Below are 10,021 nucleotides of genomic sequence, written 5' to 3'. Positions count from 1 at the left end.
TGGTCTTCTGCTATCTTTTCAGTTATCATTATATCTGCTCAGATGCAAAGCTGCTATACACATAGGAGAAAATAAAACTTTAGTGGAATACTAGATTGTAACAGCTTTATCTGATCTGTATGCAATAGAGCTTGCATTGTAAATGCATGAAACTACATTGCTACCGAAGATGCATAATATATTAAGACTAACAAAATTCTCTTGGCAATAAAAAATTTAGAGCTACAGAAACATCCAGGGCTCTTTCGAATCCAACACCTACTCTCTCAGTTCTAGAATCTATACCTAGATGTATGCTTCTGTTGGATTCCAAGCCATTGGGATTAAGGGAAACTAGGCTACAGATACTGAAGCTAGATCAGTTCGTTTCTCAAACACCCATCACCTGCTTGTACCATACACAGATTACTGACACATTATCTGATAAAAACGTCTATTCAAATGGCACTTTTCTGGGCACAAGAGACTAATAATAAGGTCTGCCAAATGAAGCCTGAAATTAAATTATGGCAGTTTTAATCTGCATAGGATTGGAACGAGGAAGTTGTTCTTGCTCAGCTCCACATCGGTCATCATCTCTCACACACGCTGCTTCTTATTGTGAGGTGATGACATGTTGACATATTCCTGTGCGGGTTTTGTAATACCGGATTAACCATCAGTCGTGTTAACTGCCCTCATTTCAAGATTGATCTCAGTAATTATTTTCAACATTCACAATTCGTCTGAGCCTTGTATACATACCAGTCACTAATTTAGAAACCTTTATGCAGATGCACATAAACGTAACTTACGCAGCGTATATGCAAAATACTTGGTCATGTGTGTCACCACTTTTCGCCCGAATGCTGTTGATCAGTAATAGTCACCAGTGTTGATCACAATGGAGAAACAAAGGATCATTCAGAGTTGATAAAGGGGTTATTGTGAGTGCCTGTCTGGCTGGAACCACAATTTTGAAAACAGCAGAGCTGATTGGTTTCTCAAATGGTGAGATAATCCAGGTGTTTAATCAGTGGGAAAATACCCCATGTTGCTTGTCTAAGAGGCATAACTGTGGTCCTAAGACAGCCCATCAGGAACTAGATGGCTGTCGTTTGAAAAGGCTTGTACAGACAAACAGAACTTCCTGTGTGCAGCAATTGACCCAAGCATTTAATGAAGGTTGTTCCCGACCCATATCTCACTGAACTATGCACAGGGAAGAGGATCGGTACTGACGTTTGCACGCCGGTATGGAGACTGCTGATTTCTACGAAGAACTAGAAAGTTGGTCTACAGTAGTTTCAGAAACATCGTGACTGGACAATGGAAAACAAGTCATGGTCCCACAAGTCGTTACAGAACAACGTGTACGTGGTCACAGTACACTTTGTTCTGTAACGACGATAGTCAGATAGCTTGGCAGGAGCCCTCATTAAGCAATGAACCCAACTTGCCTTGTAAACACAACTTAAGGTATCATGGTGTGGGGCATGTTCTGTTGGTACAGAACAGGTCTCCTGATATTGCTGGAAGGTCGGATGTCCTCCAAGGAACATCTGAACATTGTTGCTGATGTATATTAAATAAGTTTCCATCCTGCAATTTTGACTTTTTATCCATCAGGTGACAGTTGTTTTGTGGGTGACAATGCTACTGTCCATCGAGCAAAAATTGTTCTGCAGTGGTTCAGTGAGCATAACAGCGATTTCTATCACAAAGCCCAATCTGAACCCCCATTGAGAATGTGCATGGGGTATATTGGAAAAACGGATTCAGGAACAAAGTCCTCTTCCGTCAAATTCAGCGGTTGGTATGTGTACATACACACAGGTTTATACTGAACAAATGTTTCTACCGCTTTTAATTTTTTTACTAAAATTTAATATCTATAACTATAATACACAGGGTGCTCCATAAGTCAAGAGGGGGGGGTTAAACTTTGATGACTTTTAAAAAAATCAGCTAACATCTTTTATTCTCATAGGGAGCAAGCGAGGCCATTTTAGCCCTATCCAACTTCCTGGAGACTGGGGGGGGGATGCATTCTACACCTGTGGCTAGTCAGGGATAGCCATCACTAATCACACGTGGCTTCGGTGAAGAGAGGTGGCTGATAAGTGCCGCTATCTCATGGTCCCTAATCCTAACACTATGTTTTACTGTCTGAAAATAGTGTGGGTTCTACTCAATATTCTAAAGTTTACTGGATGAAAAACCAGAGTTTCGGGACAAAAAACCCGCTTGCCAGTGCAAGTTAGTAACTTGGGGTACCAGTCGCAAAAGGTTTAGTAAAAGTCCCTCTATTCAGCGACTAGAATATATGACGCTTCTTAGTGCGGTAGATGGCACACAGCACTTCCACTGAGCCAGTCAGGCGCTTTAATGATTTATTTATTTATTATCTTTGCTCTTTTTTTCTTATAATGAAATACAGAACCTGGAGCTTTTTTTTTAATAATCAAAAAAAGCTCTTTGCATTCCTGACTCTGGATGTCTGTCTTACACCCTCTGTAGAGCAATTGGAGCAGCGGAACATTGCGCCCTTCGATTAGAAAAGACCTGGGATTCGATTCATGTCGTGACGAGGAGAATCCTTAAATGGGCTTTTTCAATTGAAGGTAAGTTAGTCAATCTCATAGGGAGGTAGCAGAGCTTTTTCTCCCGTAAATCAGGTTTTTATCCCACGTACAGACAAATCGGCCTTCAGAACACACACAATTTACAGACAAAAAATACTGTTGTTGGTGATGATGAGTGGTAGATGGCATTGATGGTAGTAGTGTCGTAGTAGGAGAATTAAGTAATAGCGGAGAGAGTGAGATGTATTTAGTGAAGTAGAGTAGAGTGCCCTCCCACAATGAGTCCTTGGACTCCCTGGAGATGTAATAATAATAATAATAATTTTAAACCCCCTTCGTGACTTATGAGCCACCCTGGATTACAGTATGGAAGTTTATCTTATTTGTCCTACCATTAACAGCAAACTACAGGGTGTCCTATAAGTCACTAAAAGATTTAAAACGTGAATAACATCTTTGATTATGAATATTACATATCAGGAGATGAAGAGCAAGTATACCATAAAAAAAAATTAGTTGAAAACTCTCTTACAATAAGAAGGTTAAAAAAATAAGAAAGAAAGAAAAGCAAGACACCATCAACAATTAACATCATCCAATGCTCTCACTTCAAAACCAGATCAAAAATATAAAATTTTTGATCTGGTTTTGATAAAAAAATATCAAAATTATTGGCATAAATATCATCAGATCTCCCTGTAGTCAAAAGACCCACTATGGATGTGTGGTCCTATTTCTCATTCTCTCACACACACACACACACATTCATGCACAAAGTTCATTGAACCTTACTTAAATTCATTCCTCATTTCTGCATTCACCACACTCGGTACCCATTCTATAAAAAAACTCTTCCAAACACACAGTAATGATTCATTACCAACTTATATATTGCAATCATATCCATCCCATCCTTCTCCTGCTGATGAAATTCTATAAATTGCATTTTCTCAATCTTTCTTCATACCTAACATTCAGTCATAAAGTTCAAAAGACATTGCAGGAGGCCCATCCGTTCATGCAAAAAGATCATTGAACTTATTGTGCCTTAAACCCATTCACAGTTTCTGCACTCACCACACTCTCAAGAATTGTATTTCACTCACCTTCTGATAACACCTCCCTTTCCCTACCAACTTATATATCTCAATCATATCCTCTCTTTTCCTTCTACTCACAAGGCTCTACAATTTGTATGCCTTCAGTTCTGTCTTCACATACCAGAGACCTAATACTGAGTTAGTGAATCTTCCTGGCTCCTTTCTAATATATCCTCATCTCCTTTGAAAACCAGCTCATCATAATCCAAATAGAACCTGCTAATTCTGAATATAACCTACTTAATTCTGCACATCAGTATCCTCTGATTATTATTATTGTTATTATTAGCACCAAACTTCTGCAGAGGCAAAAAGAATCATTGCAGGAGATTTCCACTGTCACATACAAACTTCATCAAATCCTGCCTCAGCTCATTAAACTTTTCTACTCTCCTTGCTTTATCTTTATCTCCTTGCTCCATGAAAAATCTCTTCCACAGCAACCTGGTAACAACCTATTACAAACTTATATGTACTAATCATTTCCACACACCCCCCCTCTTTCTCTTATTCACAAGGCCCTGTAATTATTAGCACCAAACTTCTGCAGAGGCAAAAAGAATCATTGCAGGAGATTTCCACTGTCACATACAAACTTCATCAAATCCTGCCTCAGCTCATTAAACTTTTCTACTCTCCTTGCTTTATCTTTATCTCCTTGCTCCATGAAAAATCTCTTCCACAGCAACCTGGTAACAACCTATTACAAACTTATATGTACTAATCATTTCCACACACCCCCCCTCTTTCTCTTATTCACAAGGCCCTGTAAATGGTGTTCCTTCAGTCTATACTTACTCTGCATTCCACAACTGGAAACTACCTGACTCAATCTTCTCTGGACCCTTTCTAAAATATGTTGATCCATGTGGGAACAAGTGACCAAATCGATGCACAAACAATACAAGCCCTGATTAAGGCTCTATACAATAGAACCATAACTTTCGTCAAGATCCGCCTCGTCATTGTCATAATTAGATGTGATCATTTCACAGCTTGAACAATATGACCCTAAACATCAGGTCTCAGTTGACCACAACTTTCAGCTCTCCTCCATATCCTTTAAACTTTCTCCACCAATTTTATACTTGGCACCTCATTCTTGCCTACCAAATTTTAAAACTTTGCTTTTTGCCACTCTGAACTAATAGCTCTATGCATACAACCCATTGAGATCCTCCTGTATGGCACAACATCTGCTTGACTCTTCATTCTCTTCAACTTTGCATCATCAGCAAAACAGCTGCATATTTCCAGTTAAACTCATCGCATTATCATTAATATGCAAATTAAACAGTAATCCAAAACTGATCCCTGTGACATACCACTAGTGATTTTTCTCTTTTGGGTTACTGCATCCCACTTGCTGATACCTATCTGATATATACAATCACCTATCCAACTCTAATCTAGTATCTTACCCAATATGTTCCAATTTAGTCACCAACTTATCATGTGGCAATCTATCGAAGGCATTTGCAAAATCTGTACTATGATCTGGTTGGTATCAAGGCTCTATTCCTTCACATGGAAATTCTTTGACTATCAGTCATTTGAGCTTTTAAGAGCACATCTCATCAGGAACAACAAGGAGGTTCCACACTATTATTTCTCATTTAGAAAAGTTCACAGTGGACAGTTGATATTACCCATTGATGTTGCACAAGAGGAGTTACTCTAAGAGTTTCTGACAAAATGTTTTAACTAAAATATTGCCTAAACAGTCTCTTAACAGAGTTTGAGTAGTTTGCCAACCCTTCTGTATAAAGAAGAGTGGCATTTTCCCAATAGGACATTCATCTAAAAAATGTATATAAAAGATGAGATTAGCAAGCATCGTATATGCTGTTTTTGTTCTTGCTATTGGATGGTGTGGAAATAAAAGAACCAGTAAGGAGTCACATGTAGTCATCCACTATTCAGCAAGCAAAGACTATGCTCAGAAATGGAATGCCAGGGGCTATCTCGATGCCAAACTAGCATCACAACAAGTCATAGAGCTGTCCCTCAGATATGGGAAAGGAGATTTACTACAAAGCTGTTGACCCATGCTGGCAGATCCACCAATTAATTGATCCTGTTTGGGTCATTTAAGCCTGTTGTAACAGTTCAAAAAGACTCAGAGTAAGACCATTCTGATATTGTAAAAGAGGGGATATAATAGAGACATTTAAGTTAGAGAAGGCATTTTATCAGATTAATATAGAAGGGATTATAAAAAGAGTAAAAGGTGAGAAGGGAAGAACAAGAGGCCATCCCTGGAATTTGTGTAAGTTGTGTGAAGAAGGATGTCAGTAGTTAATTTTTTACATGGAGAACAAGCAGTGATATATTTTTTTTTATGTGGCTCCCACCCATGAAAAGTTTTTTTGTAAATCTATAGTACATTAGTACTATTAGTGGACTAAGGATTTTGTTTTCTAATTTTATTAATTTTTGTAATAGATCCCCAACAAGGACCAAAGTTGGTCCTTGTTGGGGTTCTAAATAGCAGAGTAGAAAATGATTGTGAGACATACAAAAATATTTTGGGAAAATTTGGAGAAAAGAGCAAAGCTAATAATAATGGCAAATATCTGTTGGATTTCTGCTCAGGACATGGACTGGTTATTACTAACACCATGTTCCAACATAAAAATGTGCACAAATTCACATGGAGAGAAGAGGCTAGGAATAAGAAAAGTCTAATTGACTATGTTATTGTTGATAGTGATGTTTTCTCTCTGGTGCAGGACACCAGAGTGTACAGAGGATTTGAAATTGGAAGTGATCACTATTTAGTCTTGAGCAGGATAAAATTGAATTTCATATTGAAAAGAATAACATGTAAGAAAGTTTTAAAGCGAATAAAAGTTGAGCAGCTCTCAGATGTGAACTGTAGGCTAAAATACAGAAAGATTATTGAAGAAAAAATGAAAGAGTTTGAGAACAGGAATCAAACTTTGGAGATTCAGTGGCAAACTCTGAAGAAAACATTGATTGATTCTGCCAGAAAGGCATGTGGTGAGGCTGCAAGGATAAAAAAATCAGAACTCCCTGGTGGACACAGGAAGTTAAAGAGGCAGTGAAGGAAAAGAAGAAAGCATATCAAAAGTTCCTGGCAAATAAGTCAGCTTTTACTCTTACAGAATACAGAGACAAATGTAAGAAAGCTAAACAGTGTGTAAAACTAGCTAAACAAAAGTCATGGGAGGACTTTGGAAAGAATATAGAAAATAAATATCAAGAAGGTGGCAAAATATTCTGGAGGTTGTTGAAGCTTAAGAATGGAGGAAAGAGTGCTGTATAAGGAATTAGAGATGATAAAGGTGACATGAAAACGGGAGAAAAAGATATCCTTGAAGTATGGAGTAATTACTTTGAAAAACTGCTAAATGAAACAAGCAGTGATGACAGCACAGTAGTAAAAAACACTGACCAGGCATGCAGTCAGGAATACATATCCATACTAGAAGTAGAAAAAGCCATCAAAGGCTTGAAATGTGGAAAGGCAGCAGGAGTAGATGATATTTGACCAGAAATATTGAAGTATGGTGGTATAAGAGTCTTACAGTGGCTGCACTGCATAGTTCAGAAAGCCTGGACAGATGGACGAATTCCCGATGATTGCAGTAGAGCTCTCATAGTACCCATATATAAAAAGGGAAATAAAACTGAATGTGAGAATTACAGAGGTATTTCCCTACTGAGTGTTCTTGGCAAGATCTATGCAAGTATACTTGAGAAACGGTTGAGAAGAATTGTGGAAGAAAAGCTTGGTGAAGAACAAGCTGGATTCAGGCCAAAGAGAGGCTGTCAGGATCAGATCTTCACTTTACGACAGATAGTTGAGAAAGTATGGGAATATAACAAAGATCTGTATTTAAGTTTTGTCGATTTGGAAAAGGCATATGACAAGGTGCCAAGAGAGAAGCTATTCAATACGCTGCAGTTATATGGTGTCAATGGGGCATTATATCAAGCAATACTTAGTCTTTATTTGAGTTGTAAGTCAGCAGTTAGAATTGAAGGAAGTACAGGAAGATGGTTTAATGTTAAATCTGGTGTGAGACAAGGATGTACATTATCCCCTCTGTTATTCATTATCTATATGGATCACATTATGAAGGAATGTGGTATTAAACCTGATATCAAAATTGGAGATGTTAATGTCAGCTCTTTGCTTTATGCGGATGATGTTATACTTCTAAATAAATCCGCTACAAGTCTGCAAGATTCTCTGACTAAATTGAATAGCTGTTGTAATAGATATGGTATGAAGGTCAGCAATAAAAAGACAAAGACAATGAAAATAGGCAGAATCATTGAAACAACTGTGTTGTGAATGGAGAACCTGTGGAACAAGTAAAACATTTCAGCTACTTAGGCATGATTTTTACTAAAGATGGTAAATTAAATATAGAAATAGACAACAGAATCAGCAAAGCTGGTATGGTGGGAAGTCAATTGAATAAATTCATATGGAATAAGAAAGAAATTAGTCGGAACACTAAATTAGCTGTATACAAGACAGTGTTCAAACCAGTTTTAACTTATGGATCTGAGAGCTGGGTCAGAAGTAAAACACTTGACTAAAGACTAGAGACCGCAGATATGAGAGTCCTGAGAAAGATTATAGGCGTGAACAGATGGCATCAATGGCAATATCATACATATTAAAAATGAGGATATTAGGAAAGAACTTGACATTGTCAGCATCCAGGAATGCGTTAGCAGAGCTAATCTCAGGTGGTATGGTCACTTAAATAGAATGGGAGAGGAAAGATTAGCAAAACAAGTGTTCTCTGCCAGGTTGGCAGGAAAACGACCCAGAGGAAGACCAAGATATAGGTGGATTGATACGGTACAAAGTGCCTTAGACGATAGAAATATAAGATCTGATAATGTTGGAGTCTTTACACGTAACAGACTGATTTGGAGGAAAATTGTAGATAGAAAGTTAGTAATGATGTAATTTTTTCATGTAGTACTGTCATATTCTGTACACCCCTTGAGGGTACATGGCAGGAATTTGATGATGATGATGATGATGATTAATTTTTGCATTTTTTTATTCAAGTTTTACCTGGTCCAAAAACCCTGTTTTAGACATCAGACATGGAACTTCTTCATGTCTAAAAGTTGCAATAAGTAGAGCAGTGGTCTCACACTGGATGATGAAATTCACCTCCTACCTAAAGAAATCACAAACATCCATTCCCACAATGGGATTTGAACCCATGACCTGTTGGTTGGAGAGCAGATATGCTAACCACTTGGGAAAAAAAATTAATACCATCATGACATTCAGAATAAGAGTAAAAATGCCCAGAGTAAGATCTATGCAGATTGATGTAATTAGACGTGCATCAGAAAATTGTAATATATGACCTTACAATATTGTAAACTTGACAATTGAAAGAAAAATTGTTGAAGCAGTTATTAATAATGTAAACTTAATTATGAATTATTCTCATACCAGGCTCTATGAATGCAGGGAGTATTGAAGATTTTAAGGTTCAATGTGAAAAATATGTTGCTGCTTGAGTGAACCTTCCACAATGAATCTACTAACTGCATGGAGATCAGTATGATGATAATGTCTTTGTTATTCACTAATAATCTGACATGGTAATTCAATCTTGTCTGTCGTTGACTAATTATCTTAGCACTGGATTTCCACATTGTAACAAAATTGTATTTTCCATGGATGCCCCTAACATCCATGGAAGTTAAGTTTGTTCACAGTCAAGAAAGGGGGTAAGAGCTGCGTTTTTCTCTCACAGAGCTGTGAGTGAGTGGAATAGTTTGTCTTTAGGGGTATGAATGCATCTAGCATGAATGAATTTAAGGGAAGGTATGGCAGCTGGTTTGGGTGATTTATAGTCTCCCGCGATAAGTCCTAGACTCTGGAAGTCTCAGATAATAATAATTGACACATCATTTTGGTATACATTACTTTGCCACATAGTTGACAAAGATTCTTATTCATTTGTCCTATCAGTTCTTCATTATATCTCAAGATATGGCATAGAAAACTGATATCAAGTATTAACTAAGAATTAAGAATGTTAGTTGCAAGTAGTTTAACAGTCTGGCAGTGCAGTCCATCTGTGATCCTAAAAGATAAAAATCAGCAGATGACCAAGGTTTTCCAAATTAACATCATGAAAATGATTATAATGCAACAAATGGAGAGGGACTGAATGAAGAAATGAAGCATTCATGCTTCAACCCAGAAACTTTACAGTGAATAGATCTGGTTCACACTGTACACCAGTGTGAATCACCATGTTTCCAGTTGTCCTGCTTCTTGCAAACTGATAGTGCAGCCATATGTCATCATCATTAATTCCTGCTTTACCATCATGAGATAGA

The sequence above is a fragment of the Typopeltis vanoorti genome, chromosome 3 (genome assembly GCF_054136105.1).
Source record: "Typopeltis vanoorti isolate ZY-2024b chromosome 3, IOZ_Tvanoo_1.0, whole genome shotgun sequence".
Lineage (NCBI taxonomy): Eukaryota > Metazoa > Arthropoda > Arachnida > Uropygi > Thelyphonidae > Typopeltis > Typopeltis vanoorti.
Note: the sequence above shows the minus strand (reverse complement) of the source record.